This window comes from Bos indicus, chromosome 23, assembly GCF_029378745.1.
Source record: "Bos indicus isolate NIAB-ARS_2022 breed Sahiwal x Tharparkar chromosome 23, NIAB-ARS_B.indTharparkar_mat_pri_1.0, whole genome shotgun sequence".
NCBI classification, from domain to species: Eukaryota; Metazoa; Chordata; class Mammalia; order Artiodactyla; family Bovidae; genus Bos; species Bos indicus.
In genome coordinates this window covers 46,930,026-46,945,582 of record NC_091782.1, presented here as the reverse complement: position 1 = coordinate 46,945,582, position 15,557 = coordinate 46,930,026, and the positions used below count along the sequence as shown (strand labels likewise).

General features: G+C 42.2%; 1 long non-coding RNA gene across 3 annotated transcripts; it reads left to right on the top strand.

Annotated features, from left to right (window-relative positions):
• The first annotated feature begins 789 nt into the window (after window positions 1-789).
• On the top strand, window positions 790-15,352 carry LOC109577273 (uncharacterized). Of its 3 annotated transcripts, XR_011563502.1 has the most exons (4): window positions 790-1,640; window positions 2,096-2,273; window positions 12,018-12,217; window positions 12,961-15,352. It is a non-coding gene; the product is annotated as an uncharacterized lncRNA (long non-coding RNA). The 3 variants fall into 3 exon arrangements; XR_002183513.2 differs by having other exon boundaries at window positions 12,018-15,352; XR_002183515.2 differs by lacking the exon at window positions 2,096-2,273 and having other exon boundaries at window positions 12,018-15,352.
• The last annotated feature ends 205 nt before the right edge of the window (window positions 15,353-15,557 follow it).

The following is a 15,557-nucleotide window of genomic DNA, read 5'->3' as shown; positions in this document are numbered from 1 at the left end:
TTACTGAGCATCTTTTTATGTATTCTCCTTTTGTCTTTTTATCTGTCCCAATATCCTTTTCCACCACACTGCATGTCTTTTCTGCTTCTACATAATCACCTGAATAAACCCTACTGCATGTATGTCAAGACTCAGCTCAGGTGTCCCCTCCTACATGAAGCCTTCCCTGCTCTCTTCTTCACCTGAAGCTGAATTCAGGGCTGATTCTACACCGCCCCTCACCCCCCAACCAATATCACCCCATGGTGGCTTCTACCAAAAGCTCTATTCCTCTGAGTTTTACTCTTTACTGTCCTTCACTAGGCTGAGCTTCTCATTGAAGACAAGGGTATATGCTGAGCTCCAGGAGTAGAGCCTAGACCAACAGGCGTAGAAAATGCTTGCTAAGTGAAAGGTGTTTTTCAGTGAAATTCTTGGAACAGGGAGTTAAGTTGTTGGCACAAAGTAGGGCCGGGGTGCAGGGAAGGAGGGAAGGACGTGGTGGGGGGTGGGGGGTAGTTTGCTGGGCAAAGACTAGGGAGCCGCTCGGTGTTCAGCATGAACCTCCAAGTCAGACTGGGGCCTCAAACGTGGCTGGAATCATTGAGACGAAAGACTCCATGCTGCCAGTGTAGGGGGTGTGGGTTCGATCCCTGGTTGGGGAACTAAGATCCCATGTGCCCTGCAGGGCAGCCAAAAGATAGAAGAAAAAAGAAAAAAAAAGATGAGGTCATTAAGTTGGGCCCAAATCCAATATGACTGATGTCCTTATAAAAAGGGGAAACTTGGCCACAGAGACAGACACACGTGAAGGGAGGTAATGTGGAGACACGGGAGAGCACTACCAACAAGACAAGGAATGCCTGAGGCTGCTGGAAGCAGGAGGAAATAACGGAACAGATTCTCCCTCCCAGCCTGGGCGTGTGTGTGTGTGTGTGTGTGTGTGTTACTTAGTCGTGTCTGACTCGTTGCGACCCCGTGGACTGAAGCCCTCCAGGCTCCTCTGTCCATGGGGTTCTCCAGACAATACTGGAGTGACTTGCTGTGCCATCCTCCAGGGGATCTTCCCGACCCAGGGACTAAACCTGAGTCTCCTGGGCCTCCTGCATTGGCAGGGGGGTTCCCTTACCACTAGTGCCGCCTGTGAAGCGCTCCCAGCCCTCAGGAAGAACCAACCCCGTGGGCACCTCGATCTCAGTGTTCCAGCCTGCAGAACGGGGAGGAAGGAAATTTCTGTTGTCCAAGTCACCCTGTTTGTGGTACTTGGTTAACCACAGCCTTGGGAAGCTAGTACAAACTTCTCCGTCAGACTTTGAATTACCTGCACACAGGGACTTGGAGTTATTAATCCCGGGATCCCTAGCACCTGGCAACCTCCCTGGATGTTTGCAGAAATCTGAGGATCAATTCCCTAGTTCAGAGGCTTGAAGTGCCTTCTAAGGCAAGCTTTGCTCAGGCTTTAAGCTGGAAGACAGAGGCTACAAAGGACAGAGAACAGAGAGGCTGGAATTGGTAGACATTGGAATTTTGCCCAAGATTTTACCGTCACCGTCCACCCTCCACTTCCAAATCATGACACTTCTTTCTCTGTACAGAGACCCCCCCAGCAAGATTCCAAGATCCAAGAAGTCCATTTGTGTTTACAGCCATCACAAACAAGGGTGAGTGAGAACACCATGTCCTTGCCCTGGGTCCTGCCCCCATTCCTACCCTGGGGTTTGGCTACCCCACAATTGCATAGGAAACTCTTGTTTCTTATTATTTAAAGGTTAACTTGAAATTCATTTCTGATGAGAAAAGTCACAGAACTCTGGAGAGCTGTGCTTGAGTAAATGTTTTACCTTAGGTTAGCCTCCAATTCCAAAAACTTTGAAAGCTATAAAACTGGAGCGATGGATTTCTGTGGTTCCCTGACCAATTCAGATATTTGTAATAAGAATAATAGAGCAAAAGATAGCACAACCTCAGATTTTTTTCCCTTTACTCAGCTGAAAATTAAACCAGACAGGCAATTACCAAGGTTTTGCCATAATATATAATATGTGTACACCACATTTACGGCATATTTCATATTACATGGTTATTATTCTGCATTTTCATCCAATCATCTTATTAGCTCTGGCATTTTTATGTGGTGAATGACTACAAGCTACAAGTCAAGTGAGAAAGGCACTGGTGGAGAAATGAAACACAGACTCAATAAAATAGGGCCCATTAAAAGTGTGACCACCTTTACAATGGACCACAGCTGGGGGTGTGGACAATGAGCTTTTGAAGACCCGGAAAATACTAAGGTGAGAAACACCGTCTCTAATACCATCTTTCCTACTCCAGTTCTGTAATTCATCCTAATATGATACACAATCATTCCCTATTCGTCTTTCTCAAGAATCATGGTTAGATGGCTTTGTGAGTGGTTTTGTAATGTTCTATGCACTTAACTAAAAAAAAAAAATTCACAAGAGGAGAGCACCATGCTCAATCATATTTTTACATATAAAATATATTTAAGTATATATTTTTAGACCTTAGAGAATGCCATTGTATATTCTGACATGTTATTAGAGGAAAATGAAACTGCTCTATTAAATTCTAAAAATAAACTTGGGTCTATTTTTTGTAGCTCATTCAACTGATTTTCTAACTTATGAGTCATTTGGTGCTTTTGGTGTTTGATGTCATTTACTTGAAGCTAAGTTGAATCCTATTTTGGGTATATAAGCAAAGACATGAAGGATTATAGTAAATCAGCCTGCTGTTCAGACTAAAAAAATATTTTTCCTAACAGTGTTTGGTCCATCATTTCTTTTGCTTTCTTTCCTCTTTCTAAATTTCCAAACTTCCTTTGTCTTTTCTTCTGGAGCTAAAGTTTTGTTTTCTTTGGTTTCTTTCTTTCTCACTTGCTCTAACTTTTCCCACTTTTTCCTTATCACCACTGAGAAGTCTGGAGTTTTCTATCCTGCAGATAAATATCCCTCAGCTAAGCAGGTTTGAGGGTAAAATCCAGCTTCTTAATCATATTCTAAAAAGTAGGATTGGTAGAGAAAAGCTCTGCTTTTTTTCCCCCAGTGTAGGAGAAAGTGGTCATGTGAAGTATATTAAAACTGAAGGATCTAGATACCACTTATTGGCACCATAACTTATACACAAGTTATCATCTGTTATAATTACCGTATATTCTGACTTCGAGAACAAAAAACCAGCATGTATATGCTATGAGCAATTCTATTCTGACCCACCAAAGAGTAGCAAATGACAAAGCAATCTGTTGAAATATGTTAACTTCTTTTCTATAATCACTAGGTATAGTGAGCTAGTGAAACTCAGGATGTGGAACCATTTATTTCTGCTCTGTAGCTTAATGTCTAGCTCACAATAAGGCTTCAAAGGTCAAACTGAATCAAACTAAATGAGTAAACTCTTGATCAAAATCAAATCTGTAGCTGTCTATTGGAATAGACTTTGCTGCTTCCCTTAAATTCTGAGGAATTCCTTGTAATCTTTGAGTAACCTGATACAGAGCCTAGGCACTTGATTCTAGTCTTTTATTTTCTTATAACCTACTGTAAACTTTGAAGAAATTACAGATTCAGTGTTGTCTTAGTAGACAGAGCTTGTATATGTACTATACTGCTTGCGGGCATGCTCAGTCACATCTAACTTTTTGCGAGCCCATAGACTGTTGCTCGCCAGGCTCCCCTCTCCATGGAATTTTCCAGGCAAGAGTACCAGAGTGGGTTGCCATTTCCTTCTCCAGGGGATCTGCCTGACCCAGGATTGAACATGCGTTTCCTGCACTGCAAGCAGATTCTTTAGTACTGCACTACCAGGGGAGCCCCATATGCAGGGAATAGCAGGGAATTAACCAAACCAACTCAATTCACGATGCCTGCTCTGATCAGAACAGCTACTGTGGTCAACCAGAATGGATCTTAGAGCTGCTTTTCTGTCACCAGAAACAGAAATGCATTCTTGGCCATAAATCAATGGCTGGCTTAAGGCCATCCACCGGATTGCTCAACCGTGTTCTCTGTGGTGCAATGCACTGTGTTGGAACCCCATATCCTGAATTCCTGATCCTCAGGCATGGCCAGGACACTGAACTCCAGGTCAGTTAGGAATTCCTGGCTGTTTTTAGGCATCCAGGTGGTCAGCTGAGAGGCTGTGGAATTCAAACATGTGTTATAACAGGGCATCCAGTTCTATGCAGAGTCAGTGGGCCACATGTCACTGCTCCTGGTAGGTTATTTGGATACTTTTGGGTGATAACAGAAGCACCTATAGCCTCGTTGGATGGAAAGAACATATAAGACCTCCTTGATTCCTACCAAAAGCAGTTAAGTGTGCTGGAAACATCAGCCTAATGCCTAACATTCAGCATCAGTTATTGTTAGTATAACTTTTCACAAACATGGAGAAACATTTCTCTCCAAGAGAAAATGTAAATCCCCAGTCACCAATTCATTCTCTAAAAAGAATCAAACTTTTCTCAAGAAGGGATGAGACTGAGCAGGAGATGCCATCATTATAAAACATTTTATGACACTGCAGACAGCAGGGCAAATGAGCGTTTATGTGAAACCATTCATTTCCTGCAGTGTGGTTCCCAAGCGTTTGCTTTCTTGGAACAATGATGGGAAATTTCCTAACACGAGAAGGACTATGACGTCAGCTCCACTTACGTGTTGCTCTTCCCAGTCTTGGAAAATGTCCCATTATCCTTCATGCATTAGATGGATCTAAAATAAGCAAGTCTAGACAGTGGAAACCATATACAAGATCTACAATTTCTTTCCTCATTATTTAGTCCTGTAGCGTGTAAGTCACTCAATAATCTCCCTCTGATTGAAGGAAAATTAGGAACGTACACAAGGGTATAAAATACATATGTCAGGTAATAAATCTTTGGCTATATTTCTAGGTTATTCCTAGCTGCTTCAAGTCTTTTGAAGAAGCAGTTGGATATTCAATAAATGGTGCTAGGAAAACTGGACAGCTAAAGAATGAAAGTGGGCCCCTATCTTACACCATACTCAGAAGTTAACTCCAAATGGATTAAAGACATGAATGTAAGACCTGAAACTAAAATTCCTAGAAGAAAACATAGGTGATAAGCTCTTCGGCATTAGTCCTGGCGATGGCTTTTTGGATTTGGCATGAAAAGCCAAGGAAATAAAAGTAGAAATAAGCAAATGAGACTACATCAAACTAAAAAGCTTCTGCACAGAAAAGGAAACCAACAACAAAGTGAAAAGACAACCTGCTAAGCGAGAGAAAATATTGCAAATCATGTATCTACTAAGGAGCTCGTATCCAAAATGTATAAAGAACTCATACAATTCAGTAGCAAAGAAACTCCAAACAAACAAAAAACCAATTAAAACCTGGGCAGGGACTTCCTGGTGGTCCAGTGGTTAAGAATTGGCATTCCAAAGCAGGGGATGAGTTTCAATCCCTGGTTGGGGAAGGAAGATCCCACATGCCATGGGGCAAGTAAGCCCATGCACTGTACCTACTGAGCCTGTGAGCTCGGGAACCCACATATCACAACTAAGACCCAGTGCAGCCAAACAAAGAAATACATTTATTTTTTTAAATGGGCAGAGGATCTGAGTAGACATTTTCCCAACGAAGGCATACAGAGGGCCAACAGGTACATGAAAAGGTGATCAATATCACTAATCATTATGTAAAAGCAAATCAGAACCACGGTGAGATATTATCTCATACTTAACAGAATGGCTATTATCAAGAAGACAAGAAATAATGGGTTGGTGAGGGTGCAGGGGAAAGGGAACCCTCGTGCACTGTTGGTGGGACATAACTTGGGGCAGCCACTAAAGACAACAATATGAGGGTTCCTCAAAAAATTAAGAATGGAACGAACTTATGATCCAGCAATTCCACTTCTGGGTCTTTATCCACAGAAAATGAAAATACTGATTTGAGAAGGTATGTGTGTGCCATGCTTAGTCGCTCAGTCATATCTGACTCTTTGCAATCCCATGGACTGTAGCCCTCCAGGCTCCTCTGTCCATGGGATTCTCCATGCAAGAAAACTAGAGTTGGTTGCCATTTCCTCCTTCAGGGGATCTTCCCAACCCAGGGATTGAAGCCAGGTCTCCCATATTGCAGGCAGATTCTTTACCATCTGAGCCACCAGGGAAGCCCATATATACCCCCATTTTCATTGTTCAGTTCAGTTCAGTCATTCAATTGTGTCCAGCTGTTTGTGACCTCATGGACTGCAGCACGCCAGGCCTCCCTGGCCCTCACCAACTCCTGGAACTTACTCAAACTCATGTCTAGGGACTTGGTGATGCCATCCAACCATCTCATCCTCTGTCGCAGCACAGAGAAAAAGGGAAATAGACAATATGAAAAGTTATGGGGATAGAATGAGAAACTACAAAATAGCCGTGTGTCAGTCCCCCTTCCTGCCTTTGTTTTCTTCCTACTGATGCGCATCCTTTTGTAGTTTTTTCAGTGATAGAAAGACCCTGAGTTATAAGCTTTCTCAGGCTCAGTTTGTTTGAACTTGTCTTTACTTCACCTTTAGTCTTGATAATAATTTAGCTAGATAGAACCTTCCAGGTTGATGACTATATTCTCCCAATACATAAAGTCATTTTGCTATTGTTTTGGGGGCTTTACTAATGCTAATAAGAGTTTTGCTAGTCTAATTATTGGTCCTTTGTAAGTAATTTACTTTTTAATTCTGACTGCTTTAAAATTTTTCTTTGGTCTTTAGTATTCTGCTGCTAGCTACTGACCATGTGTCAGAATTTCCTTCATTTTTAAGACTGAATGATATTTGATTATAAGTGTATACCACATTCTGTTGGAGTTCTTGTTAATTTTTAACAAGGGTTCCTGCATTTTCATTTTGCACTTGTCCTGCAATTATATAGCTAGTTCTGCTTTTATTCTATCACACAAAACTGTTATTGCAAAGCTGTAAAAGAGGGACTTCCCAGGTGGCTCAGTGGATAAGAATCCATCTGCCAAAGCAGGGTTCGATGCCTGGTCCAGGAAGATTCCACGTGCCACAGAGCAACTAAGCCTGTGTGTCACAACTGCTGAGCCGGTTCTCTAGAGCCTTCGAGCCACAATTACTGAGCCTGTGTGCCCCAACTACTTAAGCCCGAGTGCCCTAGAACCCATGCTCCGCAACAGGAGAAGTCACTGCAGTGAAAAGCCCACACACCGTAACTAGAGAGCAGCCCCTGCTTGCTGCAACCAGAGAAAAGCCTGTGCAAAGCAACGAAGACCCAGTGCAGGCAAAAAATAAATAAACAAAGTAAAAAAAATAAAGACAAAGAAAAACTATAAAGAAATAGAGGAAGGGAAATTAACAGTGTGTCCTTCACAAAGCTCTTCCAATAGTTCATGAGAAAATCACTCAGAAAGTTAAACCTTTCCCAGACACACAGTGTGCTCAGCATTGGCTCCTGAACCTTGGCTTTTACCTCTCTGTGAGGTGGGCTTCCTTCTTCAAACCAGTAGGGTGTGACTCTTCACTGACCCTTGGAGAAAGCCGTCCCTCCACACTGGTAGCAATTATGTCCTAGAATGATCTCCCTACTCATGTCTACACTCAAGCAGTACGATTCCTCGGACAACCCTTGAAGCAAGACATTTCTCAACTTAAGTATCTCCCAGACTCTCGCTGGGAGGTGGGGGGTTTCCTGAAGACAGTCCAGGATAAATCTTGGCTCTCCAAGTTCAGCACTCTTTGAGATTTCCCCGGTAGTATTATGTGCAAACATGCCTTATTATTTCTGAGTCATCTCAGAAGTAACTCCTGTCTCAGGAGAGACATTAAGTGTCAGAAATACTGCAATCAAGATCCATGTTAAGGATGAGAAACGTTTTTCTAATTACAGCAAAGTGTGCTCAGACTGCTGAGTGACATACATTACAATGCACTGAAGTGGCAGGCTGGCCTCTGTCTCCTTCTTTATTCCACAACTTGACCAGAGGCCCACGGTACATTAAAAATGAGCCCTAACATATATCACTTTTTCAAGTAACAGAACTATTCGTTTTTTGAAGTCCTTGCTCTGGCCACACAAAAACCTAGATGAAGCTTTGACATAACGGTTTTTCTGTACCTTAGGCAGATCACACTTTTAACCCAAATGTACCAACACTGCTTTTTGTTCTGAAAAGCCAGTCAGAATTAAAGTATTTTCCTAATTTAAAGAGATTCCCAGGGGTTGCAGGATAAGATACTGCCGGGTTATATGTGCAGGGGAGGGTATGCAGCTCATAACGTGTGTTGATGTGAAATCGAGTTGGATGACAAAATAATGGGCTTCCCTGGTGGCTCAGATGGTAAAGAAGCTGCCTGCACTGCAGGAAAAGCCTCTTAGGTTGCTGGAGTTCTAAGTATAAATGAACGAGGTCAGACCGCATGATAATAAGAATGTAGTCTGGCTTTATGATTTCACCTAGTCCTTCTGATCTGGCTCTCAGAGGTTCTGTATTTTAGAATTGTTTGGACTTGGGCTGGCCAGCACAGTGGCAACTAGTGACAAGTGACTTTGGGACCCTTGAAATGTGCTGTGAGGATAACACTTGCCCTTCACTTTGAAAAGTTAGTATGCAAAAAAACACATCTCATCCATTTTTAGGAATGATATCATTTTGAACATATTGGGTTTAAAATACACTATTTAAATGAACTTGGTTTCTATTTTTTTTTTTTTAATATTTGTTATGTCTTAGTTTGCGGCCTGTAGTTATCTTTAGCCAACTCTTAGTTTTGGCCTGTGGGACCTAGTTCCCTGGGTACTTAGTCACTCAGTCATGTCTGACTCTGCAACCCCATGGACCGTAGCCCACCAGGCTCCACTGTCCTTGGGGATTCTCCAGGTAAGAATACTGGAGTGGGTTGCCATGCCCTCCTCCAGGGGGTTTTCCCAGCCCAGGCACTGAACCCAAGACTCCAGCATTGCTGGCAGATTCTTTACTGTCTGAGCCACCAGGGAAGCTCAACCAGGGATCAAACCCGGGCTCCCTGCATTGGAAGCATGGAGTCTTAACCACTGGACCATGAGGGAAGTCCCTCTTTCTACTATTTTAATGAGGCTACAGACCATTGACAATGACTTTTGTAGCTCTCATTACACCTCTGTTAGACAGGACTGGTTCAGAATCCAGTTAGTTTTTGATACATACCATTCAGCTTTGGACCTTTGGTGTTCACACATCTGTTCTCACCCCCAAAGACCCATCCCAGTGTGCACTCTTCTTAACTTCAGTCTCAGCAGTGAGTCCTTTGCTGGTGAGCAGCCCAGTCTGCCCTCAGCAGACTCATCTCAACGCCTCTACAAGCTGTTTCCTACACAGACTTTGGGGAAAAGGGAAATCATTTTATTTCTTTGAAGAAAATACCCTCTTCCTCAATCCAAATGGACATTCCACACTGTGGGTTCTTTTTTTAAACTGAAATTTGGATTAGAGTAAGGAGTGAATTGTCAAATTTGGCAGAACATTTCTTTCTAACACCAATGAGTCTGTCAACCACACTATAAATAAATATACGATTTAAAGCCACTGATGTCTTCTTCAGTGTCTTGGCTGGACAGAGCAGGAACTGCTTATAAAGAGAAAGAGAAGATGTCAGCAAAAGCAGAATTTCACTAGACTTTATTCTAAAAAAGGCAGTTTTTTTTGTAGCACGAGGAAGTGTACAGAAAGTTACGTGCTTGGTGGATTCAAGAGAGACTTATTAGATACAAAATTGGTTTTGCTGCTAATGCTAAAGGGCAGACAGAAGGGAGACCGAGAGGAGAGAAGCAGGTATAAGAATATTTTCTGTAGGGTTTCATTACTCAAGAATATACTCTGTGCATCAACTTTTTATTTTCTAAATGAAAGGTTTTTTCCATTTTGGTACTTGGTTAATAAATAATGAGTTTAATTTTATCATATATTAAAATTCACTTGGTGTCATATTGAGCAAAAAAATGTAGAACAGGATATGCTGCTCATTCATTTTTGTTGTAAATTTTATTTAAGTTCATGTTAAGCTTGTAATTGGAGCTCATAGTGAATACATCCTATGAAATACAGAATTTTGGATTCATACCTTTTTATAGCTATTATTTGAACACAAAATCCTTATTTAGGATTTTTGTTTAAGTCTGTTGTTTCTAGTAATTACTGTTGTTGTTCAGTTGCTCAGTCGTGTCTGACTCTTGCGATCCCACGGACAGAAGCATGCCAGGCTTTCCTGTCCTTCACCATCTCCTGGAGTTTGCTCAAACTCAAGTCCACTGACTCGGTGATGCCATCCAACCATCTCGTCCTCTGTGGTCCCCTTCTCCTCATGCCTTCAACCTTTCAGCATGAGGATCTTTTTCAATGAGTCGTTTCTTCACATCAGGTGGCCTAAGTTTTGGAGTTTCAGCTTCAGTGTCAGTCCTTCTAATGAATATTCAGGATTGATTTCCTATAGGATGGACTAGTTGGATCTCCTTGCAGTCCAAGAGACTCTCAACAGTCTTCTCCAACATCACAGTTTGAATTAATAAGAGGTTATTATTCTAATTTTTTCCAAGCTGATTTAGAAACTTTTGATGCATCCTGATTTTTTTTTAGTTTTTCCTTGTGTGATATGAAATACCCTAATATCCCCTTAAAATGCAAGTGATGGGTAAGAGAACTAACATTTCCCTTGAAATCACTTTATTGTAGTTACTTTATTGTGTCCGGGAGCAGTGATGGATTTTTCTGGATGTCATCCAAATGTCTTTACTGTGTTTAACGTTATAATAGGAGTCAAGTCTTTTTTTTTCCACCATAATTTCAGCTCTTGAACATATTCCAGGATATGTGTGGTGCACTGTTTTGTACTGCAGTGAAGAACACTGGTTGCCTTCCTCCCAACCCCTCCTGGCAGTTAATATTAGGAATTATAATAAGTAAATGAAAGATGGAGCCCATTTCCTGACCTCACTCATGGCCTACTTTAAAAAGCCTCAAATAACTCTGAGAAAAAAATAATACGGATTTATTTTAGTGCTTCTAAAGTTAATTGTGATAATGGTATTTCTCTGCTAGGTAAATTAACTGCTTTATTTCAAATAAAAGCCCAGATGTAATCTTGCTGACTTCAATCTACCTAATGCATCGTTAACATTGGATCGGTATTACACTCATGGAAGTTGTTATTATTGCAATTCAATCTCAACTTTAATATCACATTTATATACATCTGAATCATAGCTGAACTAGTAATAACTATATGTGCCAAGGACTGCTTACTGCTAATACACTTAATTCTCTGTCTGAGGACTTTTTCTAGCCACTGGAGTCTGATCATTCCAACAACACAAAGGCTAAGCCAGAAATGCCAGAGAACGAAAACCCCCAGAAACTGCCCACAACCCACGTCAAATAGGAGAGCGGAAGGATAAATCTCACAACTTCCCTGCCCCGTCGTTAGTTTAATTTTGAGGCATATTCTGCTCCAGTGCTCTATAAACTCTACCACTAGGGGATATTGTTAAAAATTCATGTTCTGATTCAGGAGATTTGGGGTGGAGCTTGAGAGACTGGAAGTCTTAGAGTCTCCCAAGGTCCCCAGAGAAATCAAGTGCCACTTGCCTTCAATAAGAAGTTGCCTGATTAGTCTCCTTTAGTTTTCTTCTCTTTCCTGTTTTGCATGGCTTCATCCTCACCCTAGTGTTTCCTTCCTGCATGTGGACACTTATCTCAGAATCTGCTTCTGGGGAACCCAAATCAATAGTATATGTACACATACAGTACATACCCATATATAGTCTACCGATCTAGATCCTACCTATATTCTGTCTACCTACCTATCTATCAATCATATATCTACCTATCTTCCCATCTACTCACCCCTCTATTTACCTATCATCTCGAAGAGAGCAACCCAGTGCAGTTTCTTAGAGAAGGCAGACAGCTGAAGAGCTAGAAGATAAAGAATAAAGAAATCTGGGAGAGAATAGAAAGAGTGAGTTGATGATCAACAGCTAAACTGACTTTTTCCTACTTCTATGCAGCTGTCAAGAGGATCTGATGTCTCAGAACTCTGGTTAAACAGAAGACTGGGCAGTTAGTTATGGCTGCATGAATGGTGCCTCTTCAAAAGTCCGCAGAAGGATAGCCATTCTACTAGGAAAGATGGTGAGGTCATTTCACCAGATTCTATCACTCAGGACTCGTTGTTGGGAGGGTTGACCATCCAGGTCATGGAAAGAAGGTAGGTCAGATGTTAATCTTGGAAAAGACTGAAAGCAACAGAGGCAGAGGGACACTCGGTGAGGAGACAAGGGAGGCCCTGCCACACTTGGTACTTGTGGGTCAGCTCGGCCGAGGAGAGGAAGGTGAATGAACGGGCTTTGCAGATGGTCACCCGGGAATTTTTACTGACTCTGCAGCTAATATAACATGCAACGTGTGCTGTTTATCTTGTGGGATCTGTGGGAGCAGAATCAGGGGCGAAATCAAAATCAAATCCCATCTCTGGCACTTCCTGGTTATGTCCCCTCAGGATGTTCCACAAACTTTCTAAGCATCAGTTTTCCCATCTATATAATGGAGACAATGCCTATCTCATAGCATTGTGATGAAAATCAAAGGAGATGTTGTGAATAAAGTAACTTGGGTTACTATAACCAGAGGATAAGAGAAGTGCCTTAATATTGGAAATATACCCAAGAATGCTGGAGAAATGGTGGGTGCTGATTTGACCAGCTTCAAGTATTGTGTACACACAGGCACACACACACGTGTTTAATGTCTTGCTTGTAGAAAGCCACTGGAGTGACAATGCCCTGATGATATAAGTCGATCCCAGCTATGACATCCGAAAAATTCCACCATTGCTCTTAGCTATGCATGAAATCCCTCTGTGAACTCTCTCTTCCACCAAAGCAAACACCTGTTTCTGATGGAATGCAAAAGTCAAACTTGGTTTAAAGCTCTTGTTCCCCCTTCTTTCAGGAGTCTGTGTTCTCTGCAAAGACAGTTCCTGCCGAGGTCAGCTTGGGCTTCAGAGTCAGGCCATCCAAGTTCTCTTAGCCCACAGGCTCAGTCTTGACAGTGTCCTACCGTACCTGAGAGTCTGGGGGCTGAGAGAGAAGAAGAGTCACTTTGCTTTTATCACCAAGACCCACAGATCACAGCCAGTGGTCTCACTGTTTGTGGTGGTTTCTCCCCAGGGTCCTGACGGGTTGGTATTCTGGAAGCAACATTTTGGAAGGCCAAGGACATGTCAGCTCTTAGGACTGCACGGAAGAGAGTCAGTCCTTGTTATCACCATTGGATCCCAGCGGCTCTTTCATCTCAGACTTGTGAAAGCAGCTTCTCCTCCTGAGTTCTGCCCCAGTTTCTTAATGGGCCAAGGAAGGGAGATGTTGATGGAACTCACAGATGTGGTTAGACCTCCCCAGCAGCAGTCTGGTCAGAGGTCAGCTGGTCTCTTTCCAGTAACAGGTGGCCCTTGGCCTCTATTTCTCAAGAGAGCTTGAATCAAGAGACATTCAGGGTAAAATGTGGTCACGTTGCTTTTTATGTTCTGAAAAGCCTATTTTCTATAAGCTATTTGACAGCTGACTTTTTGATAGAAGCTTGCAGGAGTAGGTGTCAGAGGTCTCAGAAGCAAAGTCTCTGCTCTTTCAGTCATGTGAGCTGCCCTTGTTTCAAATTTCAGGATGTCACAAAATATACCACACACACACTTTGTCTCATACACACTAACATACATGAGGAAGTGTGTAAGCAATCAGAAAAGGAAGCACAGAGAATTTATTATAATTATGAATAAAATAAATGAAATCTTCTTTATATCATGCTGCTGTTATGAAGGATAATCATATTAGTTAATCAGCATGCTGGACCTGAAAGTAGTTCTTGTTCGTGATGAAACATGAAATGTTTGTCCTTTGCCCATCTCCTTTCCAACCCGGAAAAATAAAAGATACGTAATTCACATATACTTGTGAAATTCTAATACATTTTAAAAGAATCGATAGGCAGAAGGTCTAATCTAAAAGACTCATATAGAAACCACTTGTCACAGAAATCTAAGTGGTCTTAATTCACGAAGAAACTCAAGCATTCCCTGCTTGCAGGGAAACAGCTCCCATGCAGACCTGACATTCATGCAGAGTGCAAAAAGTGTGAGTCGCTCAGTCATGTCCAACTCTTGGCAGATTCTCACCTACCAGGTCTATAGCCATGGACTATAGCCCACCAGACTCCTTGGTCCATGGGATTCTCCAGGCAAGAATACTGGAGTGGGTTGCCATTCCCTTCTCCAGGGGATCTTCCCAACCCAGGGGTCGAACCCCCCAGGTCTCTGGCACTGCAGGCAGATTCTTTACTAACTGAGCCACCAGGGAAGCCCAGAGTGCAATCCCAGAGACCGTGGGACGTTACCTAGAGCTTCAACGATGGCATCAGAAACACAGACATTACATCTGACAATTGTGTGATCCAACACTGCTGACCTGGATGGACTCTTTTAGTACTGGCCTACTCTCCCATATGTGTAGGGGTTCAACAGGGTGCCCACCTGGGGATACAGGCATGCATGTGCCCCATGCATACCTTTTAACTTAAGAGTCATATTTGTAGCTCCCCTAGGAAAGAATCACAGGCCAGAAGTGGGTGGCCCGGACTCTTGTTTGGACTGGAGCGCACAGACAGCAGCTGCAGCCTATCAGTGAGATTGGCTGCTGACAGGAAAAAGCATTAACAATTTCATCGGGTCTTATAGATCAGGAACAACAGCACACCCTTCCCCAACTGGTGGCCACCAGGGTACCTGTAGTGGTTTGATTGAAGTCAGTATTTTAAAAAATGTTTTAAAAGTGGCAAAATATGGGTAACATAAAATTCACCATCTTAATCACTTTTAAGTACACTTTTAAATCACTTTTAAGTTCAGTCATTTTAAGTACACTCACGATGCTGTGCAAGCAGTCCCCAGAACTCTCTTTATTTTGCAAAACTGAAACTCTGTATCATTAAACAATAACTCCCATTTCCTGTCTCCCCCAGCGGTGGAAACCACTCTTCTGTGTTCTGTCTCTGAAGGTCACTCCCCTAGGTATCTTACGTAAGTGGAATCATACAGCATTTGTCCTTTTTTTAAAAAAAATTTTATTAGTATTATTTTTTACTTTACAATATTGTATTGGTTTTGCCATACATCAACATGCATCCGCCACGGGTGTACATGTGTTTCCCATCCTGAACCCCCCTCCCACGTCCCTCCCTGTACCATCCCTCTGGGTCATCCCAGTGCACCAGCCCCAAGCTTCCTGTATCCTGCATCGAACTTGGATTGGCGATTCGTTTCTTATACAATATTATACACGTTTTAAGCATTTGTCCTTTTGTGAATGGCTTATTTCACTTAGCATCGCGCCCTCAAGGTCTGTCTATATTATACAGCATGTGTTAGAATTTCCTTTTAAAGGCTGAATAGTGTTCCATTTATGCATATACCACATTTTGATCATCCACTGATCTGCTGTGAAGACTTGGATTGCTTCTTTTGGCTTTTGTGAATAATGCTGCTATAAACATGGGTG